The following is a 24,970-nucleotide window of genomic DNA, read 5'->3' on the forward strand; positions in this document are numbered from 1 at the left end:
TAGGCAGCAGTTCTGCAGAAAAAAACGGGGTTACAATGGACGAGAAGCTGGATATGAGTCAACAGTGTGCCCTTGTTGCCAAGAAGGCTAATGGCATTTTGGGCTGTATGAGTAGGGGCACTGCCAGCAGATCATTCCCCTCTATTCGGCATTGGTGAAGCCTCATCTGGAGTACTGTGTCCAGTTTTGGGCCCCACACTACAAGAAGGATGTGGAGAAATTGGAAAGAGTCCAGCGGAGAGCAACAAAAATGATTAGGGGGCTGGAGCACATGATTTATGAGGAGAGGCTGAGGGAACTGGGATTATTTAGTCTGCAGAAGAGAAGAATGAGGTGGGATTTGATAGTTGTTTTCAACTACCTGAAAGGGGGTTCCAAAGAGGATGGATCTAGACAGGTCTCAGTGGTAGCAGATGACAGAACAAGGAGTAATGGTCTTGAGTTGCAGTTGGGGAGGTTTAGGTTGGACATTAGGAAAAACTTTTTCACTAGGAAGGTGGTGAAGCACTGGAATGGGTTACCTAGGGAGGTGGTGGAATCTCCTTCCTTGGAGGTTTTTAAGGTCAGGCTTGACAAAGCCCTGGATGGGATGATTTAGTTGGGTTTGGTCCTGCTTTGAGCAGGGGATTAGACTAGATGACCTCCTGAGGTCCCTTCCAACCCTGATATTCTATGATTAAGGGGAAATTTAAACAAATTTCACAATATCTTCCTGACAGTGAGAGATATTAAACTGAGCAATAATCTCCTTTGGGAAGTGATTTAGAAGTCCCAACATATGGGGATTTTAAATCTAGGCAAGACATCAACCACTAAAAAAGGCACTGAGAACACCCTGCATTGACTGGGATTTAGACTGAATGATCTCTGAAGCTTTTTCTGTTGCTGAGCCTGAATCTGATCCCACTCATGCCAGGGTTACACAGTGGATGTCACTGGAGTTTATTATTTATTAGCATGTCTATTGGGCTAAGGGCCCCAACCAGCTTCACCACCCATTGTGAAGTCCATAGTGACGGTCCCTGCCTCGAAGAGTTTACAAGCTAAAAGGAATTTGCCTGATTTATGCAGCCAGCAGAGTCAGATCTTCTTTCTTTCTGTGACTTCTCCCATGCCTGGCCACAGAAGCTCCAGAAAGACAGACTCAGTGCTTCTACAGCCTCCTAGCACAGGCTGGGTAGGCTTTCTGTACTTTCTTTAAAGTCAGACACAGCAGGCTTTTCACCTACTCCAGTAAGTTAGCTCCGAGTAGTTCCCCTTATTTGGTCAGTTTTGCCTGTTGATTTTCAGCTATCACCAGCTTCTGCTGTAAACTAGCACAGTAGCTAGTTTTTGACCAAAGCACACGCCAGAAAGGCATCTAGTCTTCATTAGAAACATCAAGAGATGGAGAAATCATCACTTCCCTTGGTAGTTTGGAGGAAACTGATGCAGTGAGGGAAAGGGAATTGATCCCAAGGCCCTTTCCCTCACTGCATCAGTTTCCTCCACCACCCGTTTCAATTCTATGCTGGGGACACTGGCCAGGGGGCGATGCAGTGGGAGAAGGACAGAGCCCCTTCTCCCCCTGCAGGTAATATGGGGCGGGGAGAGCACGGTGGCCCCAGGGCTGGACACAGGGTGGGGGGATCGCTGGGCAGAGAAGATATGTGGGGCAGTCATATGTCCTCACCTTTAGGTTGTGCCCCCCCCAGTATTGAGAGGCAAAAGTCATCTATGCCAGGTTCTCTGCCTCCACCATGGCCCCTGGGGCACATTCTGTTGGAGTATATTGCTGTCTGCCATGCAATCATCATGTCAGTAAAAACCAGTGCTTTTACTGATATGATGTAGCATTATTTCTAAAATGCCTAGGACAGTGCCCTAAAGAAATTAAAGGAAAAAGATCAGAGAGGGTAAATGATGCTGAGCATCAAGACAGTGGTGTAGTTCTGAATTATCCAGAGAGGCTTCTTTTCAGATCTCCTCAGGTTCTAATTTCATCTCCAATGTTACAACAAAAAGAGCAAGAGCTACTTCCAGAATGCCCCTTCATTTACCTAAACACAAGTATTGGATGATAACTTGTGATGTATGTGTTTAAGAAGCTAGCCCTCAGTTTAAAGTTCTATCTATGTACCCCCTTGTAAAATGGCTTGCTTCTCCCCCTCCACACACACTCCCATGAAAGGGTTCTGTTGTGGATGATCTCCATACAGATGGACTTTTTTCCATAGTTAATTCATTGCAGCTGGTCCTACTCAAGGGTCTAGTGTTACTGGGAGGCAATGTTGGTTGAATCTTTACAGAAGTTTTACAAAGAAACATCATCAAGTACATTCTAGTAATTACGTGCACTTTAATACTTAAGTAAATTGTGCTAAGTGAATTCTTCAATAGAATGTGCCCTATCTGTAGCACAGTTTCCAATCTAAATTGCAACTAACAAACACAAGGGGGCAAATTCTGCTCTCCTTAGCGCTGCTCTAAATCTGGAGTAATTGCAAGGGCTTCAACCATTATTCTGAATTAGGAGTTGTGTAAATAAGAACAGAATATGGTCCATCTTATTTCATTTTTAGTTTTGACCTTACTGATAAAGATTTTGAACAATATATTTTAACCTCCTTAATATAAACCTAAGGTTCACTGAAATTCTACTAAATTTAGAATTTCAATCAATCATTTGTGCTTTGGAAAAGTGATGTGCAGGAGGGTCAGATTAGATGATCTAACAGTCTCTTCTGGCCTTAAAAGTGAACAAATCTATGAAAAACTGAGTGTGGTACGTTGAGCCGCCACTGATATTTTCTTCATGTGTAGCCTGCTTGATCCCCAAAACAAACAATGAGTGATTGGGGATTATACAGGGGGAGCAGCTCAAACATCCAAAGGGGCTGACCAGGGCCAGGACATTAGCCCTGCAGGGCAGGCCTGGGTGTGGCAGTGATATCACAAGGGCCTTTTGCTTATTGGTCAAAGGAGGTCGGGAGGCAGTGACCTCACAGTGAGCCTCTGACAACGGCCAGGTAGGAAAGGGCTGCAGGGCAGAGGCAATCTCAGAGACCCCCATGGCTTTCTTGCAGCAAGTCTCCTTCTCAAGGTCTCTCCTGGAGAACTGAGAGAGAATTCAGGTTCACATACATGAGTGTGAGGAGCTGTCTCTTTGGAGTTTTCTCCTTTCCCACTACTGATATTGCTAGAAAACAGACATCCCTGTTGAGAAGGTAAGAGCCTCAGAGAAGTTTGGTACCTCTTCAGCCTGAGTCATCTAGTGCCAGCCAAATTCTAGGCACGAAAAACCCTAGGTTAAGGTGGGAGGGTTTTTTCAGTTGTCTTTTTCAGTTGGTGGCCATCACTATAATATCTGAGGGCCAAGTATCACATTTTTTCCTGTGCGCAGGCAATCTCTCTTCCCCCTTAACAAGAGCCTGACTTTTTTGTTTGAATTCAATTTAAAGGAGCATGAGTATTGGGAGCATAGGGCGTGTTTACACTAAAAAGTTGTACTGCTTGAGCTCTACTAATAGCGCTCAAGCAGTACAATCCCCCTAGTATGGACACAGTCATATCAGTATAAATATATACTGATATGACTGTGTTCATTCTAGGGGGATTGTACTACTTTATATCAATATAGCTATTCCAGTACAGGGAGGGGAATAAATCATATCAGTGTAGGGCCCTTTTATAAAGATATAACTGTGTCCACACGAGAAGTTGTGTCGGGACAACTATTTAGGTAAAAATAAATAAACAAATGCATCTCTACCCAAGTACAAAGAACTGTGTGTAGACTAGGCCTTTAAATGTTAGAAAACACCAGAATGAAGGTTGCTTGTACAACTTAGTGCAGTTCCATTGTGCATATGTATTCTGAAACAGACTCACAAGTGTGGCCTTGGGATCAATTCCCTTTCCCTCACTGCATCAGTTTCCTCCAAACTACCAAGGGAAGTGATGATTTCTCCATCTCTTGATGTTTCTAATGAAGACTAGATGCCTTTCTGAAGTGTGCTTTGGTCAAAAACTTGCTACTGTGCTAGTGATTGTGGGGTACTATGAAACAATCTTTGAGTTCGGGTGTGATTCAAATATTGTTCATGTGCATCATTCTAATTGTTGCAGTACCACAAGGTTTAAAGTAGTTAGCCTGAAGGGCAGTGGTGGTGTTTGGTTATTTTTTAAATCTACTTGTCTGTAGTCTAGCCTCTGGAATCATGGTTAAAGTTGTTTCCCCCCTACACACAGACACACACCCCGCCTGACCACCAAAATCTGAAATGGTCCCCCTGCTTTGAAATTCCCAGGTAGGAGCATATGTGCAGACAGATTAACAGCTGCAGAAACTGCACATGGAGAGCAATAGTGCAGCCTGCTGGCCTGTTGCTCTTCAGTAGCTGCAGAAGGACTGAGCACTGTTAGCTAATGTACAACAGGAAAATAAAACAGACTAAGGGAGAAGGGAGGGTCTTGTTCACTAACCTATGAAAAGATTGTGGCATACATAAACAATGCCTGAATGCAACTAGGAAGAAGTGATAGGGAGGGATGGGAAACTGCCTAACATGTCTGGCACTTTCCTTATTTTCTGCTTATGCATTTTGGCCCTTTACAAAACTACCAAATCAGAGCAGGATTCGCTTCACATGATAACAAGAATCATCTCATTCCAAACTACCTGCAATTCCATATTTAACATAAAATCAAACACAACCACCCCGCCTTCCTGATAAAAGGGTGAGAAATCATTAGTGTAAATCTAATCCTTAGACAGTGCAAAGAGAGGGGAATTGGGGCAGCACAACTGGAAATTGTTTAATGAAAAGCAACATATTCCAAAGACCTACAAATGGCTTATGACCTACCTGATCAGCTCTTCCCTCATTAGAACATGTTACATTTCTGTTCATTGAACTTGCTCTTAAATGTGCGTTAGCTAAACCACATTAGAAGCATAAAAGAGTCCAGGTCAGATTTAGAGTTAATGTGATGATGTTTGTCCATCGTTTTCGAAGAAGACCTTAACATCTATCAGGTTGTGAGCTGTCCACGGTGCGTCCGCAAATGGCTGGTACGGCCAATACGGGCACGGAATGTTCTGCCACGTGTTGGGCAGACATGTGTGGGCACCACTGTTACAACATTTGCAGCTCTGGCTTTACGGAGTGCTCGCTTCTCTTGTGCTAGGGTTATCCTTCTGGCTTCAGATGTCTGGCAGCCTTGGTGGATCAGCGTACGCCATGTCGATCGGTCTTGTGCCAGGGTTTCCCAGGAGGTGATGTCGATATCCAGGGACTTAAGAGAGGCTTTCAGCGTATCTTTGTATCGCTTCTTTTGTCCCCCATGCGATCGCTTTCCTTGAGACAGCTCACCATAGAAGAGCTGTTTGGGGATGCGGTAGTCTGGCATCCTTACAACATGGCCTGCCCAGCGTGTCTGGGCTTTCATAAGCAGAGTGTAAACTGATGGCAGGCCTGCTCTGGAAAGGACTTCTGTGTCAGGCACCTTATCCTGCCACCGAATCCTCAGAAGTCTGCGGAGGCAAGTCGTGTGGAAGTGGTTCAATTGCCTAGCGTGCCTCCTGTATACAGTCCAGGTCTCACTGGCATACATCAAGGTAGTTAGCACTACTGCTCGGTAGACTTTAAGCTTTGTAGCAAGGCTTATTCCACGGCGGTCCCACACGTTGGTCAGCAGTCCGCCAAATGCAGAGCTTGCCTTGGCGATTCTGCAGTTGACCTCGATGTCAATTGTCACTGCGCGGGAGAGGGTGCTGCCAAGGTATGTAAATTGGTCCACTGCTTGCAGCTTTTGCCCCTTCACTGTGATGGTGGGCTCTTGGTGTTGGGCTTTCGGAGCTGGCTGGTGCATCACTTCGGTTTTCTTTATGTTGATAAGAAGGCCAAAGTTATCGCATGCTGCTGCGAATTTGTCCATGCTGGCTTGCATTTCCTGCTCTGATCCAGCATTCAGGGCACAATCGTCAGCAAAAAGGAGGTCTCGTAGCACAGTCTCCTTTATCTTGGTGACAGCCTGGAGTCTTCGCAGGTTGAACAGTTTCCCATCAGTCCTGTATCTCAGGCTGACTCCCAAGGAACTGTTCTGAAAGGCATCTGACAGCATGGCTGAAAACATCATGCTGAACAGGGTCGGTGCCAACACACACCCTTGCTTGACGCCATTTGTGACGGGAAAGGCCTCTGAAGCTTCTCCGTCGTCCAGAACACGAGCCGTCATGCCATCATGGAACTGACGTACCATCAGGATGAATCTATCAGGGCACCCAAACTTCGACATGATACGCCACAGACCTTCACGACTGACAGTGTCAAAAGCCTTGGTGAGATCCACAAAGATGGTGTACAGTTCACGATTCTGCTCTTGACACTTCTCTTGGAGCTGTCGGACTGCGAAGATCATGTCCACAGTGCCACGCTCTTTACGAAAGCCGCACTGTGTCTCGGGTAATAGACCCTGTTCCAGGTGGTCAATCAGGCGATTCAGCAACACTCGTGCAAGGATCTTGCCTGCGCTGGAAAGCAATGATATTCCTCTATGATTGTCGCAGACTTTTCGATTTCCTTTCCTCTTGTAGAGGTGTACGATGGACGCATCTTTCAATTCCTGAGGAATAGACCCTTGATTCCAGAAGGACTGAAACAGTTGAGTGAGTTTGTCAACAAGCACTGCACCACCATCCTTATAAACTTCTGCTGGGATCGCATCAGATCCTGAGGCCTTGCCACTGGACAGCTGGCTGATGGCCTGTAGGATTTCAGTCTCTGATGGTGGAACGTCCAGACTGTGGTTGATATCCGCCTGGGGCATTCTATCAATCGCCTCGTTATTAATGGAAGATGGGCGGTTCAGTACGGATTGAAAATGCTCAGCCCAACGCTGTAGAATCAGAGTCTTCTCAGTAATGAGAGTTACACCATCTAAATCCAGTAAAGGAGAGCTCCCTGAGGGCCGAGGGCCGTACAAGGATCTGAGGGCTTCGTAGAACCGTTTGGCATCGTTTCTATCAGCAAACATCTGGATTTCACCTGCCTTGGCACTCAACCAGGAGTCCTGCATCTTGCGAAGCTTGCTCTGTACGGTCCTGCGAGTGTTGTTAAAGGCATTTTTCTTAGCTGATGACGACGGGTCGTTCTGATGAGCACGGTAAAGGCGGTGCTTTTCAGCAAGTAAGGCCTTGATCTCTTCATCGTTTTCATCAAACCAGTCCTGCTGTTTCCTGTGTGAGGGTCCAAGAACCTTTAGTGCAGAAGAGTGCACAATTTTCTGGAAGCGTTCCCAGTCCTTCTCAGCATTTTCCTCTAATTGCAGCTCTAAGAGTTGGTTGTCAAGATCTTCTGCTAGTAAAGCTGCTGTATTGGGGTTCCTCAGTTTACTGACGTTAATCTTTTTCACCACAGCTCTGTTTCCCTGTGGACATCTCTTTGGCTTGATGTAAAGGCTTAATTTAGAGATGATGAGTCTATGATCAGTCCAACAGTCAGCACTCGGCATGGTCTTAGTCACCCTTACATCCTGTCTGTCTTTCCTCCGCACGATGACATAATCAATGAGATGCCAGTGCTTGGAGCGTGGATGCATCCAGGACGTCTTTTTGCGAGTGGGCAGGCGGAAGATGGTATTGGTAATGATCAGATCATGAGCCACACATGTCTTCAGGAGTAGTAGGCCATTGCTGTTACATTTGCCGATTCCATTTTTTCCAATGACGCCATCCCAGGCAGAGTGATCAGATCCTACTCTCGCGTTAAAATCGCCAAGTAGAATCAGCCTGTCGGTACGCTTCACGGATGAGAGTAGGGCATCAAGATCTTCATAAAACTTGTCCTTTACTTCATCCGGATTCGTCATTGTGGGTGCGTAAGCGCTGATTAGTATAGCTTGCTTTCCTCTCGGTAGTGGAAGATGCAGTGTCATGAGTCGGTCGTTCACACCCTTGGGAAGACTGGCAAATTTGCGGACAAGTTGATTCTTAACCGCAAAGCCAACTCCAGATTCACGACGTTCGTCACTGCTACGTCCACACCAGAAGAATGTGTAACCACCCCCTATTTCTGTGAGCTGACCTTCATTGGCTAGACGAGTTTCACACAAGGTTGCAATATCGATGTTAAATCTTGCGAGCTCTCTAGCGACCAGGGCTGTTCTTCTTTCTGGTCGATCTGCTGAGGGGTTATCTTGAAGCGTGCGTACGTTCCATGTACCAATAATGAGTGGTGTCACCTTGCGGTTTGTTATTTGAAGTTTTGTTGTTCGACCGCATAAGATGGGATCCCCTCCAGCCGCGGTAAGCTGGCCAGGGTTCTGTGAAGCAAACAATGTTTAGGGCACCTTTTCTAGCCCCTTCCTCTTGCTACGGAGGTGAGCAGTGCGGTCCTAAAAAGGGCTGCTCAGTCACTCAGGTAGACGCCGAATCCAGCTGTTGCTTCGATCAGCAAGAAGACGACCATTAGACCTGAGCTGCCTGTGTGCAGGTCCACGGCTACAGCTCCCAGTGTATCCACACCTGCTGCTTCGTCGCTCACCCATCGCCACAGGACTTTGAAATTTACGGAAGTTAGATGTCAAGACTTGCGCGTGGATTGGATTAAAGTGAGGGAGAGGTGCGCATAGTCAGCCTCACTCTCTCTTGTATGTGTATGGGTGTATGGGGTGTTCAGGGTGTAGGGCATGTCGTGTCCTTTCAGGGCAGCTCGTCCGCCTTTGGTCCCCACCTGTCACTCAGCTCTCACCTGTGGCTCCCTGTAGCTGTAGCATGCGCAGCGGCCACACCCCGGGCAACAGCTTCGACAGGCTGGCTAAACCAGGTTGAGGGTAGCCGTCGGGCATAGACCTCCGGTGAGATAGGGCTTTGTCTATCCCGAGCATGTGAAGACAGACTCCGGCGGATTGAGTGGATGAGACCTTCTAGAATAGGACCAACGGTCATGAAGGCGGTTTCTGCAAGCGGTGTGGTACGCTAAGAGCACGGCAAGACGCGAAAGACGCCCTGGTCAACCACTGCGCCCAGCCCATCTCCAACCGTCTCGACTCTTGTCCTGCCATTGGAGCAAGATGGGATCTGGGAAGAGAGAGTTAATGTATAACTTTACTGAAACCAAGGGAGTTACCCCCAATCATGTCACCTCTGATCTTGAGCCCTACACTTCCTTATCTTTACAGAAAAGTTAGCAAATAAACCACATGCTAAAAAGTAGTAAACAGCACTGGGAATAGTTCACTAAGTATTCTACCATGATTCTGGTGATGGACTGTAGCAAGGGAGTAGGAGGAGATCAATGAAAGTATTCAGGCTCCTAGGAACATAAATATCTGTGTGGATCAGGGAGTAGTTCCTTAACATAACTAACATTGCAAATTTCCAGACTTAACACTTTAGTATCCAGCTCAGGATCCATCATATTCGGAAGGCTCAGGAGATATTCATTTATTTACAACTTCTCCAGTCATCCAGTCAACTCCCAAAAGAGAGAATTTCCCATGCTAAGATTTGGCAGGTTGCTGGATTGTTACTTCTGCAGTCTTCTCCACAGGCTGGGCTGCAGGGCCGCCCAGGGCGGGGGGCAAGTGGGGCAATTTGCCCCAGGCCCCGGGCCCCACAGGGGCCCTGCGAGCCCTGGGCTGGCGGCGGTTTGGGTCTTTGGCGGCATTTCAGCTGCGGGGGGCCCTTCAGTGCTGCCAAAGAAGCAGAGCGACTGAAGGGCCCTCTGCTGCCAAAATGCTGCCGAAGACCCAGACCACCGCCAGATGAGTACAAGCGCCACAGCTCCCTCGCTTTGCCCCAGGCCCCCTGACTCCTCTGGGTGGCCCTGCTGGGCTGGGCCCTTAAGGGGACCTAGGGTTCAGGCTCAAACCGAGCCTCCACCTATACCTGGTTTCCTTTCTGGATCATGAAAACTGTAATTTCCAGAGGGTCATGTAACTACAGGCTGGAAGCAAGGCCTGCAAGGAGAAGCACAAGAGGCTAAACTGGAGCTTGATACATTTCAGAACAAGATTATATGATGGGGTTGCCTGTGATTGCAGGGGACTAGATTTGGCGACTCAGGAAGTCCCCGTGAATGAACAGTCTGTGGTATGGAACAAAGATCTATGGAAGAGGCCTGTGGCAGGGGCCTAGGGAACGCAATGTGTCAGCTGAGCTCTTCAGAGACCAGGAGTCTGACATAAGACTGCCAATGAGTTCTTGAACAGAGGGAAGCAGCAACAGAACCTGGGAGGGCCTTGATGGAGGACTGCTAGGAACAAGGCCTTAAAGAGAGACAAGCATTGTAAGAAGCATTCCCATGACTAGGGCTTCACAGAGGTTGCTGGGGCCCTGAAACTGAGCCCTCTGCCCTTCCAAACAATTGCTGGGGTGATAAGAAGCCCTGGGGGGAGGATGGAGAGCAAACCTGCACTGCACTCACCCCACAGTAGCGGCTCCTGTCCCATGGGGCTGGGCTCAGCTCCCCGCTCCAGGTGTTGTGACTGGGCACGCTGGTTCACAGAGCCACTCGGGTAAATGAAGGGTTGCCCAGGCCAAATCTGTGTGGCACATGTGTAGCCCTGTGCACCAGGTTGCAACGCCATGCACTCAAATTCCATGGGTTTAGGGGCCCCTCAAATGAGGGCTTTGTGGCAAACTACCCCTTTACCCCTCACCTCTTCCCCATCTCTGCCTGTGAAGCAAGACTGATCGTTTGAGAGGGACAGCTATAGGGTTGCCAGTGTCTGGTTTTCGACACTCAAAAAGCACCGCTGACTGTTAAAAGTCCAGTTGGATTGGGGCTGGCAGGCTCCTTACCCAGCTCCTGCAAGCAGCGACGTGTCCCTCCGGCTCTTAGACAGAGGCGTGGCCAGTGGGGCTCTGTGCACTGCCCCCACCCCAAGTGCCGGCTCTGCAATTCCCTTTAGCCAGGAACCACGGCCAATGGGAGCTGCAGGGGCAGTGCCTGCGGCATGGGTAGCAGGTGAACCACTGCTTTGAGGAGGCTAGCCTGCTGGCGCTGCCCCTTCCACCCGACACCCACACACACACACCAGAGCCCCAAAAACCCCTCCTGTCCCATAAAAGGAGAAGCCTTGACTCTGAGGGGCACCCGCAATGGGAGGAGCCCCGGCCCACCCACCCCAGCCACACTGGGCCAAGCCACTGCTGCCGCCAGCCCCCTTGACCTGCCAGCCCCCTAGCACTATCTCCTTCTGCCCCTGGAGACCCTGTCCCTCCTCCCCCTGCCAAGCTGCCAGCCCCAGTGCCTGGCCAAGCCTCCACAGTCCGCTAGCTGTCCACATCCTTCCTCATTTCCCGCATCCTGAGGAGGAGGGATGCAGCGAGCAGTGGGGACCTGGGGGAGGGGAGTGGAGTGGAGGAGGCAATGGGGGTCTCGGGGAAGGGCCGGGGCCAGAGGCAGGTCAGTGGCAGCACCAGGGAAGCCTTCCCTGGCTTATTATATTGTTGCCCATGGCCTGTGGGCAGAGGCAGCACACAGAGCTGAGGGATGTATCACTGCTTGTGGTGAGTCGCCCGAGGTGAGCGCAGTCTGGAGCCCACACCCCTTACCCCCTTCTGCACCCCAACCTCCTTCCCCAGCCTTGTGCCCCCTCCTGCACCCAAACTCCCTCCCACAGCCTGCACCCCACACCTCCTCCTGAGCCCCTCCTGCACCCCAACTCCCTGCCTCAGCCCTGAGGCCCCCTCCTGCACTCCAAAACCCTCATCCCTGGCCCACCCCAGAGTCTGCACCCCAATCACTTGCCCCAGCCCAGTGCCCCCTCCCACACCCTGAGCTCCTCATTTCTGGCCCCACCCCAGAGTCCACACCCCCAGCTGGAGCCCTCACCCTCTTCTGCACCCCAACCCCCTGCCCCAGCCCAGTGAAAATGAGCGAGGGAGTAAGGGTTGGGGAGAGTGAGCAACAGAGGGAAGGGGGATCGAGTGAATGCGGCATGGGGTCTCGGAGAAGGGGCAGGGCAGGGGGTGGGGTAAGGGTGTTCAGTTTTGTGCGATTAGAAAGTTGGCAACCCTAGACAGCTACTGTTCAGCAGAGTGCCAGGGCCAGAGCCTGGAGTAGAGGGAGGGCCTGGGCTCATTTGTGGTGTCACCTAGACTGGTGTGGAAAAAGTGACGCTGTGGCCTGGAGAATGTGAAGGTTTGATCCATGTTCCAAGGGGAAAAGAAGAACCTCTCTCCTGAGATAGGAGAGACTACTGAGGCCCTTCAAATGAGGAATGAAGGGCATGTTTGTGGAAGGCCTGTTTTTGATTGGCTTTTGTGCCAGAAGAGAAGGACTTCTGCTTTGTGTGAAGGGCCAACGCACAAGTCACCCTACTAGCCTACAGCAGCCACAGCAAGAGAACTGAGGCAGCCATTACATTCTCAATAAGCTACAGTGGAAATGCTCAGGGTGACAAATGGCTTGATGGAACCTTGCTGCTTGTATGCTTTAGCAGAGTCCACTTTATCTCGCCACAGTTTACTGTGGGGAATAAGATCACCCAGCCCTAGACTAGGCTTTCAGTGTGTCTGTGTCTTGGAGGAGACAAATGTGAGATCTTCTCTGTTTGAGTTTTGGCCTCCTTTTATGCAGTGGAGTTTTGGAGAGGCTTGTGCATCTTAGGATACTACATGCAAATTAGACCCATGTTCCACCTGGCTGATAAAATCTAGTGGAGATAATTCCTAGGTTTCATATAACTCTAACCCCACATTTCCTGCCTCCTGCTAGGCTCTTGGGTGAAAGAGGGTGTGACTGGGGTAGCCCCATGTCCCCCCAATACTATCAGCTGCAAGAATGGTCTCTTGAGGCAGCTAGCACTCTGGACCAGACCAGGCCCCAGGATTAGGGAGTAGATATAAAAGTGGCTTACCTAGCCTTTGACCCTAATTGTCTCTGGCCCTGCACTGAACACAGCTCAGCTGGACTGGCAGATCTAGCTCTAGGGGGCAGAAGGAGTTGTTGATTCTGCCCTTTGGGAAGCAATGGTTATGCCTTGAACAGCTATAGGCGTTTTGATGTTGTAAATATCAACCTGCATAAAAATGTCACCTGCATAAAAAAGACAAACTCTGAAACAGTCCCAGCTTTCGGCAGAATAGAAATTGCCCTTCTCAACTGTCCCAGAAGAAGAGACCTGACCTTTCCCACTGTTGTGGACAATAGCGCTTCTTTACTGTCCCCATACGATGTACTTGATTCCACACCCTTTTCCCAATATCAGCTGGGCTGCAGAAAAATTGTCACTCAGCCCCCCACCCCTCCAAACCAGGAGGAAACTTGGGAGAGTTTCTGACCACAGGCTTCACACCTCTCTGTGGTACTGAAAAGCCTGGTCTTTTAGCCTATGCTCTCACCAATGTCTGGCTTGTCCCTAGGTAAATGATGAGAATATAGGGGTGCTGGAAAAGAGTGGGAGGGTCTCACTGTTGCCACACTTGTGACCTTTGTTGACCAAGAATCTCAGTAGCTATCTATCTGTCTGGCCTCATATTTTGAATTTGGCTGCAACCCTTGCACCAAGTACAGGAAATAACAGTTCCTTCCCTTGCAGAGCCCCACCTTCTTTAACTGGAAACTTTTGCTTTTCCAAGTGCTTTTTTGAGTCCAGGCCAATATAAACACTGAGTGGCATTCAAAAACTCTCCTTCTGAACTCAATATTACTAACCTTCAGCGGTAACGTTTAGAACGCACTCAGGAGTCAGATCACCTGAACAGAAGGCACAGCACTTTTTCTTAACACCACAAGTTCACAGAGTCTACTAGAAGCTTCAGGAAGCACTTGATTCAAAGCCCATTGAAATCAATGAGGGTGTTTCCATTGACCTCAGTGGACTTTGGACTGAGTCCTCAGTTTATAATTGACATAAGCAGAGTCACTCCCATGTTGACATTATACCGTATAGTCTGTATAATCACTCCCATGCTAGTAACGTGATACCTATTCTTACATCCCCATGTTAGATATTTTAACTCCTCCAAGGTGGCACATCCAGATTTTGAAAAACTTTTAAAACTATTAGTCAATTGCTTTTTCTCTCAATCCTGTGCTTACCTGGCTTATTTTCCTCAAGATGCTGCTACTAACATGATGGACTCTGGGGCAAGGCTGATTCGGTGGTGGCGCCAGCCAAGTGCTGCTTGTGATTGGCAGCTCTGATGATGCTGGTGTTTGTAACAGTTCTGAAGTTGATTTTTAGCGCTGACGGTGTCTGTAGCAGTCTTGTCTGTAACGGCACAGGTCCTTTCAGTCCCTTATCTGCAGAGCCACACAGAGGTTTTTGGGGGCTTCAGGCAAAATCTGAAACTGAGGCATCTCAGCCCTCAAGGGAGCCTCCCTCACCCCACTCCTTACTTTACCTCGTCTCCCTGATGGCCTCTCGTGGGGGATGAGTCCACATTGCTTCCTGGCTGGGCCCCAGTGCTGAGTTGTTGCCGTTTTTGGCAGCTGGCAGATGAGGGCCTGGCACACACCCCGCTGCAGGCAGGGGTCTCTCAAGCTTTAGTAGCACCATGACTCCATGCACCAAGTTGCAATGCCACTCACTCAAATTTAGCCTGCCTCCCCCTCTATCACATTGTCCCATGAGTTTGGGGACCCTCTCAAACAGGGGTCCTGGAACAAATTGCCCCCTCCCCACTCCCTGGGCAGTCCCAACCACAGGATTGGGGTTATTTCTTGAGGTATCCAGTTTTCACCTTTTTCTCCTGAATCTACTGGCATCTGGGATCTGTTGGGTTTTTCAAGTAAATCTCCAGTTAGCTCAGATTGTCAACTTCCACCACATAGGATCAGGGCTGTTCTTTGAAGGTAACAAGTTTCAAGCTGCTGTTGTTCATTCTCAGTTTGACCATTTGCCCAGATGTCAATCTGAATAGGATTTTGTGTAATACATTTTTTTTAGTTAATTTACCTTGCTTCCAGGCTGTATTTATAAATCAGGTGTTCACTTAGCGCTTGTCTACAAAGGGGTTTTAAACTTGATCAAATCAAGTTAATTCAGTTTGGAAACACTTGATGCAATCCATCACTGTGCCCTAATTCCACATTTAGCATGAACTCTGGAGCCCTCTTGCAAAGTGGACTAGGTTTGCTTCTAATTAAATTAGTTTGGTATATTGTTTGTGTGGATGCAATTGCTGCACACCACTTTTTTGCATGCTTCCAATGGCTATTCCACACAGTGCTTTGCAGGTCGGCCATTACTGACCTGTGCATTTACCTATGTGTCCTCCCATGCCTTTGTGTCAAATTCCCAAGCTGACACCTTCCTCCTTTAAAAGGTAGCACAGAGCCAGCTTTTGCTCCTAGATCCCAGTTGTGACATTGCACTCCATATGATTATGGAAATATGCTTATGAGTGTGAATATAATGTAACTGGAATATGCTTTATGCAAAAGGTCTCTTGTAAGGGATCATTACAAAGCTTATAATCTACTGAGTGTGTTCATCCTATTTGTATGAATGTGTCATTCTTGTATCTGAAGCTAGAAATATTAAGTATTACTCTGAAGTCCTATTGTAATTATGCAAAGTGTGGGCCATTAATGGTTGTTTAGAATCTTGATGGCTCCCATTGACCAGGACGATTGGTTGCAAATGGCTCTGTTTACTTGTAAGCCTTCTTGTGTTCATGTGAGTCAGGCTGGAAAGAATGGAAGCTTGGGGTCTCACAAGACGTGACCGTGTCACCTGGTACTGGAATCCATCTTAAACCTGGTGCTTTTCCATTTAGAAGGAGGGGTAGGGACCCAGAGAGACAAAAGATTCCCACCTTGTGCCAAAGCCATAAAAGGGGGTATAACAGGACAAAGGGGACTGTAGCCATGAGAAATCCCCTAGTTACCACCTGAGCTGGAACTAACAAGAACTGTACTGGGGAAAGGATTGGACCCAGACTAGGAAGGAGTCTAGTCTGTGAAAGAAGTTTATTGGAACATCTCTGAGGGTGAGATTTACCTTTATTCAGTTTCTTAATGTATTGGGCTTAGACTTGCGTGTTTTATTTTATTTTGCTTGGTAACTTACTATGTTCTGTCTGTTATTACTTGAAACCACTTGAATCCTACTTTTTATACTTAATAAAATCACTTTTGTTTATTAATTAACCCAGAGTAAGTGATTAATACCTGGGGGAGCAAACAGCTGTGCATAGCTCTCTATCCGTGTGATAGAGGGCGGACAATTTATGAGTTTACCCTGTATAAGCTTTATACAGAGTAAAATGGATTTATTTGGGGTTTGGATCCCATTGGGAGCTGGGTGTCTGGGTGCTGGAGAGAGGTGACCTGCTGAGAAGTTTTTGGATAAAGTCTGCAGCTTTGAGGGCATGGACCAGACCTGGGTCTGTGTTGCAGCCAGCTAGCATGTCTGGCTCAACAAGGCAGGGTTTTGGAGTCCCAAGATGGCAGGGAGGCTCAGAGGTAATCTCAGTACATCAGGTGACAGTCCCAAGGGGGTCTCTGTGACCGAACCCATCACACCAGTGTATCATTATTCTGGCAGCATAACCATGGTAGCTCCCGAGAAGCCCCACAGCATGTCTCTCCCAGATGCTTAGAGCTGTACTGAGACCTTGGATCTCATTGCCATCGGGGGAGTGAGAAATGTCCTTGCATGAAGCTTCTCGGGCCAGCCACTGGAATAAAGACCTTTTTATGGACACTGCAAAGCAGAAGTCTGGGAGGAGTTATTACCAGGATGCTGAGCAGTGCTAGACAAAGAGCAAGCAGCTCACAAGAAGGGGGACTCAATGAGGGACACAAGGAGACAATCTGGCAGCAGACATATGACCTGTCCATTTTTTGATGATGTGATCAGGATTTTGCACAATAATAGTACAACCCATCAAAGACACCATTCAAAGCCTGCTGCTTGTGCTCTCCCTGCCACTGAGGATGACCAGCCAGACCCAGGGGAGGATGAGCAAGAGGATGCTGGAGAGAAGCTGTCCTTGAGAGCCAGGATCTTTTTGAGATGTGGGACCCTGACACCGGCCAGCTGGTAAGCCAGCCCCAGTCCTGCCCTGCTGCAACAGATCATAAATCCTGCCCTGCATCAGCTGAGCCTGGATCCCATCCAGAAACCCAGAGTGGGATCAAAGAGACCGATCCCATGGCGGGAACTTCAGCATGTAAGTACCTATCTTTTCAATTTATTATTATTGAGCTAAACTGTGGTTCTGGCTTCGGTTCTGGGTGCCCCATGGCTGGAGCCATTGTAGACAGATGTGAGCTAGGGGCCCTTCTGAGTATCCTTCCTCTACCTTCCTCCTTCCCATGCTGTCCACTTGCCCCCCACCCATGTGATTCCAAAATGGCGGCTGCCCACCAAGGAAATCAACCTGTCTTTACCCCGTCCTCCCACAGCAGATTTGAATAACTAAAGCATTCATTTATGCAAAATTTAACAGTTTATTGAGACAGCGCTTACAGGAAAAGAAATCTTGTTCATAGTTTCCATGAAGAATAAATGGACATTGCAAGCCCAGAAAAGGCACAAACTCCCCCCGAGGTACGAATGCCCTCACACATGCATTCTACCTGACAATCACTGCAGGACCCTATCTATTTTTCTCTGCATTTTCTACATGTCTGCATGGGAAATATAGCAGAACTAAAGAGTGAGAAATTACTCAGTTTTGCATTATTAGGGAACAACTGCATGCCCGTGTCCCCCAGTATAGCTTGCAAGCCCTTTCCACTCCTGCGGCACTTCTAGGGGGACCATCCTGGTGAATAACTTCACAGCATAGCTTGGGGGTCTACCCTTTTGAATAAGTTCATTCTCTGGTTACCTGCCTCAGTGTAACATCAAGAGTCAAAAGAGTCAGCTTAACTTCAGTATCTGGAAAGATAACAGAGCAAATAATTACGCAGAAGCAGCGTTAGGTTTATGTGGACAACACCTGTAACACACTGCAAGTTCAATCTGTTCTTCAGTCAATTTGCAAACATCTAGAAGATAATAAGGTGATAAGTAACAGTCAGCATGGATTTCTCAAGAACAAATTGTGTCAAACCAACCTGATAGCTTTCTTTGACAGGGTAATAAGCCTTGTGGATGCGGTAGACATGGTATATTTTGACTTTTGTAATGCTTTTGATACTGTCTCACATGACCTTCTCATAAACAAACTAGGGAAATACAACCTAGATCAGTGGTTTTCAGACTGCGGGTTGCGACCCAGTACCAGGTCGTGGAATGTCAGGCACTGGGTTGTGGCAGCTCTGGTCAGCACTGCCGACCGGGACGTTAAAAGTCCCGTAGGTGGTGCTGCCCAGCTAAGGCAGGCTAGTCCCTACCTGTTCTGACCAGGGGCGGCTCTAGGCATTTTGCCGCCCCAAGCACGGCAGGCAGGCTGCCTTTGGCTTGCCTGCAGGAGGTCCTCGGTCCCGCGGATTCGGCGGCAGCCTGTGGGAGGTCCGCCGAAGCCGTGGGACCAGCGGACCCTCCGCTGGCATGCCGCCAAAGGCAACCTGCCTGCCACTCTCATGGCGACTGGCAGAGCGCCCCCCCGTGGCTTGCCACCCCAGGCACACGCTTGGCATGCTGGTGCCTGGAGCTGCCCCTGGTTCTGACACCGCACTGCGCCCCGGAAGCAGCCAGCTGCAGGTCCAGCTTCTAGGTGCGGGGGCCACTGGGATCCATGCACTGCCCCCACCCTGAGAACCGGCCAATAGGAGCTGGGCGGGGGGCGGTGCCTGCAGGTGAGAGCCACACAGAGCCGCTTGTGTGCCCCTGCCTAGTAGCCAGACATGCTGCTGGCCACTTCCAGGGCACAGCACGGTCCGCGGTGCCAGGACAGGCAGGAAGCCTGCCTTAGCACCCCGCTACACCGCTGACCAGGAGCCGCCAGGTAAGCCTGCGCCCCGATCCCCTGCTAAGCCCTGAGCCCCCCCAAACCCTTCATCCCCGGCCCCACTCCAGAGCCTGCATTCCCAGCCCAGAGCCCTGACCCCTTGCCCAACTCTGAGCCCCCCAAACCTGGAGCCCCCTCCTGCACCCTAAACTCTTCATCCCCGGCCCCACCCCAGAGCCTGCAACCCCAGCCCAAAGTCCTGACCCCCTCCCACCCCAACAACTCTCTGCCCCAGCCCTGAGCCCCTCCCACACCCCAAACCCCTCATCCCCAGCTCTGCTGGGTCACAGGCATCAACAATTTTCTTCAACTGGATGGCCAGAAAAAAAGTTTGAAAACCATTGGACTAGATGACCTCTCGAGGTCCCTTCCAGTCCTATGATTCTATGATAACAGCCTCAAAGGGATGTAGAGGGGATTACTATCCTGCTTCCCCTGGACCCCCTCCCCGTGCTCCCATAACCAACCTGCACCATAACATAATTCCACCCCACCCCAAACCTCCCTAACAGCAGATGCAGCAGTCAGAAATCACAATGCTGTCAGCACTCTCCTCACACAAAGACCACTTACCATCTCTGAGGTTCCCCCAAGACTAAGAAGAGTTTCAGGAGGAAAAGTAACATTTATATATTATAAAAATACTATCACGACCTGTCTGGAACATGAACAATAAGTGACCTCCAACCCACCCACCTTCTCCCACAGCCACAGCACCTGTAGCGGCCAGACTGTCGTGGACAGGGCCTCTTTGTACTGCTGAGAGGCTGGCCAAACTGAGGGGGCAAGAAAGGAAGACTTGGGATGAGATGTTTGTAGAGCTCATGACAGATTCCCAGAGGCAAACCAGCCTGGTTGAGAGGTGAAGGCTGTACATGAAAACCGAGAGAGAGAAAGAAATGCAGCTCTCTCAGGTGAGCATTGGCAGACGGAAAGGAAGCGGCAATTCATGGATGCCAGAGTACCCTCCTGCAAAACATGCTCCTGAGTCCTGCTAGGCCAACAGGTCTTGCAATCCCATAATCTAGGACCCAGGCATGTCCTTCAGTCCCTGGACAAAACTGGCTAATGGGGCCAGCAACAATTCCTCTCTGCCATCCCCACACAGCCATCCTACCGGCAGCCATTCCTCTCTCAGAACCAGCCTCTAGGCCCTGAGAATGCTGGCTCTTGGGAACCCAGCACTTTTGAGCCTAGCAGTGCCTCTGACAATTTTGAACCCCGGCACTCAACCCCAGACCCATTTTGGATAAGAAGAGGCAGAGGGAAGGTGTATATTTACCTGTGACTTTAAGGCCACCGTCCGCTCTACACACACACACTTTATTCTGTTTGCAGTGTTAGTATTGTTACATTTCCAGTGTTGTTTGCACTGTTGCTTTTATTGAAAGCTTGTTTATAGTTGGCTAGTTAGTAGATTTTTCAGTTAAATGTATTTTCAAATATAAAAACCTAGTTATTTTTCCACTGATTCAATTAACACTTTATTTTTGGTTTTGTTGTTGTTCATTCTTAATAAAAACCATTTACAATCCATCCACTATGAGTCATTATTGCATTTAACTCAGAAAATCCTATAAATCTGAAATAATTCATAGGGTTTTACAAAAGTACATAGAGAAAGTTCCACTTCCACCACTTATGCCTAGTACCTCAATGATTGAAATGTATCTGCCCTAACCCCTCCCTCCATGGGCTAGCAGCTGCACATGTTCAGGCATGAGATTCAAACTATGAACAATAGGTATCCCTGACAATACTCACCTGAGAGTTAAAGTTTTCTGCAGGACGCTTTGCTGATTGCTCAAATTGCAAGTCTCTGAACCTCACCTTCCCACCCATCATTAAGGCTTTCCCCCTGGCACTCACAAATATTGTGCAGAACACAACATGCAGTAGTGGTGTGAATATTTTTTCTGCTGCTTATAACCTATTCCACAAACAGCGCCATCTGCCTATCAGATGGCCAAATGCACACTCGACTGCAACTATAGTACTCAGATGATAGTTAATATGTTCCTGACTTCTGTCCAATGGCCTGTGTATGGCTTCCTTAGACAGGGCATCAGAGGATAAGCCAGATCTCCCAGAATAATTGGGCCAACATCCACATCATTAATATCCAGAGTGCTCCTAGGGGCGAGGAGTCCTGTCTCCATTAATTTAAATAGAACTGACTTCCAAAAAATCCTAGCGTCATGGACCCTTCCAGACCATGCTGCATTTGTTTGTAAACCTGCCACAGTGGCCCACCAGTCCTTAGAGCACCCTGGATAAACACCCCTTTCTGTTTATAAATTCTGCACCCTGGTTGTGGGGAAGGAGAATGATAGGCACATGGGTTCCATCAGTTGCCCTAATACAATTTGGGAGCCCCATGTATGCAACTCCAACAATAATCTTCAGAGTATTACCCAGCTTGAGGTCCCCATCAGACAGCACCTTATCAGTGGCACAGCAGACCTGAATGAGAATGGCCCCAGTGGCTGATCTCCTGATGCCACATTGGTTGAATACAGACTAGTAACATTCCAGCCTGGCCAGCTTCCAGGCAGCAATGGCGACCTGCTTCTCCACAGGTATGGACACCACATGTGGATACTCTGTTGCTAAAGCTCTAGGATCTGTTCTGTGCAGATCTCAAAAGAGGTAGCTCTCCCCACCCTGAAGTTCTCTCGCCAGTGCTTGTCATCCCAGGTTTGCAGAACAATCCTCTCCCACCAATCCAGGCTGGTTTCCTGGGCCCAGAAATGGTGCTGAATGCTGTGAACCTGCTCCTCTAGTTTAAATAGCTCAGCATTGTCCTCTTCCTGCTGCCAGAGGAGTTGCTGCTGCCGCCATAGAATATTCTGCTCCTGCATCATCTGCTTGGTGATGTGACAGGTGAGGTCCAATGCCAAATTCATCCAACTTTGCCTGCTGTAATACAACCCAAGCAACCTCTACATATTCACACTTGGCACCATGGAGCGTTGTTGCTGTCCTGCTGGCAGACTGTAATTTGAATATGGCATGAGCCCACCCAGAAAGGCAGTATGTGGTGGAGACAGCAGAAACATGGGATTAAAAAAATGTGTTTGAATCCACCTGGCTGCCCACAATTCAGTGAAAACAATCTCAGGCTGCACACAGCTCGAAAGCAAAGCAAAGGATCATGGGATACCCCCTGAGAATGCTATGCCCGCCATTCACAGCAGACTGCTTCATGTGTTCATGAAAATGGAACAGGCATTCCGTGTGCACACTATAAGTGTGATGTGTACTACTGGGAGTTAGCTGAGGCATATCAAAGAGCTTCTGATTAAATCCCCTGTTTAGCACACCCATTTCACCGAGATCCTGTAGAAAGTAAATTTCTTGTCCCTCTGCTCATTAGAATTTTATCTTGGTGTATTTCTAAGGGCTTGTCTACACTGGCACTTTACAGCTCTGCAACTGTCTCGCTAAGGGGTGTGAAAAAACACCCCCCTGAGCGCAGCAAGTTCCAGCACTGTAAAGTGCCAGTGTAGACAGTGCACCAGCGCTGGGAGCCTTGATCCCAGCGCTGGTAGCTGTGCCCCTTTTGGAGGTGGGTTTTTTAGAGCGCTGGAAGCTTTAACGTTGCCAGTGTAGCCTAGCCCTAAGGTCTAAAATAGTGGCGGCAGGACCAAATGTGTCAGAGCCTAGCCAGGAGTAAGTGTCAGTGTTATGACTGGGGTGATGTATTTTGACCAGCCCACTTTGCACCCACTTTGTCTGGCGCTGATAATATCTCTGAACTTCCAAAGCAGTGAGCAATGTTGGAGCAATGGTCAAAACATGGAACACTCCCTCTTCTATGGACACAGTGTTTCAGTCCCTCTTTGCAGGGGTGTTAACCTCATATCTTAGCCAATTTCCAACTTGGTGATAACATTCTAAAAAAAGAACAGGAGCACTTGTGGCACCTTAGAGACTAACAAATTTATTTGAGCATAAGCTTTCGTGGGCTACAGCCCACATTCTAATGACCTCAAATCAACTTTGGTCATTGCAATTGAATAACAGTCTGGACTACTATCTATCCTAACTTTACAGTGTGCTGCTAAACAGTTCCCATATTTCTCTCAGAGGTGGTTGCATTTTAATGGTGGTTCAATTATATTTTAAGATAAAAGACTAGAATCACTCTGCCTGGCATAAGTCGATGCAAATTGATCCCCTCTGCTCTGATGAGGACCTAGGTACTGGAAGAGGAATTCCTTCCTGAAGGAAGGCAGATGGAACAGTTGGTGTTTTTTCTGCGAAGGACCACTTCAGTTTCTGCCATTGTGCTCCATAGAAACCTCCAACAGCAGAGGCTGCTACTGGGGTTAATACACTACATCAGCTTGCAATTTGGCCACCCAGCCCCCACTCCATCTCAGTGAGCCCTACCCATTCTTGCGGCTCTGCCACAGTACTGCAGGACCCTTGACTGACCCACTGCAGCCTTCTCTTGGCAGACTTTCCCCCATGAGGGCCTACCTGTGCCTCAGTTTATGCTGGAAGAAGCTGGTATGAATCTGGTCTAAAGGCTTTTAAAGCTTGATTAAGCACTTTAGTGCCTTGCATTTAATCCAAGACTATGTCAAGATCATCATCACTGTTATTCTTGCAGAGTACAAAGAAGCCATAACCACAATATGAGATCCTTTGTGGCTTGTTTTTTACAGGAACTAAATAATGACATAATTACTCAGTATGGCATCATAATAGGTTTGGATAATTATTGTCACCCACTGTGTTGCCGTAAGTACTGATAGAATGGACTTAAGTATAAATATCAAGTAGACGGTTCCAGAAGTACTTATAAGTACAACTGTACATATTTTCAGTACTATTTCCATGTATACGAAGTAAAAATACAGCTATAAGCGCAAGTGCTTTTAGCTCCCGTATTCCCTGCAAGTCTGGTCAATATATGGATAACTGCTGAAATAATAAGAACACAGTGGAAGAGAAAGAAAGAGCTGCAGCTACTGTGTTTGTTTGCTCAATCCAGGGCACTGAGAGGTATGTGTCTGCCTGCTCTGCCCTGGTGCAACTCACCCCTTCGCTGGGCCAGGCAGTTTCCCTGCTGCTGAGCTGGGCCAGGGAGCGACTCGTGAGTCTCCCCACTGCAGGTTGCATGACCAATCAGGAATAGAGGGGGCAGAACTGCCACCCTCACTGGCTGGTGCAACTGTGGGGCCAACAGAAAAGAGCCCTGGCAGCCAGAACTCAGGGCCTGGAGCTCCCAAGCCAGGACAGTGGTTCTGGGGGACAACCAGAATCCAGGACAGTTGGAGAGATGTGATGTGGTTTTGAAACAATTTTGGGAAAGTACTTACAGATTTAAAAAATTACTTGTGCTCTAAGTACCTTTAAAATGTAAATACAAATACAGGATATATGAAGTACTTAAGTACAGGTGTATAGAGTACTTCAGAATACTTAAGTACAAATGGGAACCTTGCTTTCACCAAAACTCTAGATTTCCTTATCAAACCTGCCATAGAGATCTCTGCAAATTCAGTGAGTACATTGGTACAAGGCTTTGATAATCTCAGCCTTGAATCTCTTGGCATTGATTTTATCCACACTGCTGAGTCACCAGAAATACGCATTCAAATAGGAATTTACAGGACTGGCCTAGAGCAAACATATACAAATGCCAAATGAATTCTCCCCAGAAATTATATTTTTATCAACTTCACACCTTTGAGATGAGCAGTGATTTGATTTAAAACAGAGTATTAGCTGGAGACAGAACTAGTATTTTACCTTTGGCAACAGCACAGACTGATGAATTAGCATTTACCACAATGCTAAAGTGTCACTTATGTTGCTATAGTAACTACAGGTTCAGAACAATCACAGAACCAAGCAAATCTCAGTGTGGAATGGGTTAAACAGAGTTACAGCTAAAGCTGTTTCTGCCTGAAGGCTTGTAAAGCATTAAACTACAAATGGTGTGGTACAGAAGTTCTGAGGCTGTGGAAGAGCTAGATTTGGAAAGTGGCAATTGTTGAAACCTACTATCTGAGGCCTGGTCTATCCTACAAAGTTAGGTTGACATATGTCGCCTTGCACCGACCTATTTGTGCATATGTCTATACTCTCATTTGTCATTGGCTAATGTAAGTGCAC

At 48.1% G+C, this 24,970-nt stretch overlaps 1 long non-coding RNA gene across 1 annotated transcript; it reads left to right on the forward strand.

Moving 5' to 3' along the window:
• The first annotated feature begins 3,031 nt into the window (after positions 1-3,031).
• On the forward strand, positions 3,032-20,302 carry LOC123373095. The gene is made up of 3 exons (XR_006580562.1): positions 3,032-3,206; positions 16,801-17,113; positions 19,550-20,302. It is a non-coding gene; the product is annotated as an uncharacterized LOC123373095 (long non-coding RNA).
• Positions 20,303-24,970: the final 4,668 nt, after the last annotated feature.

Source organism: Mauremys mutica, chromosome 1, assembly GCF_020497125.1.
Source record: "Mauremys mutica isolate MM-2020 ecotype Southern chromosome 1, ASM2049712v1, whole genome shotgun sequence".
Lineage (NCBI taxonomy): Eukaryota > Metazoa > Chordata > Testudines > Geoemydidae > Mauremys > Mauremys mutica.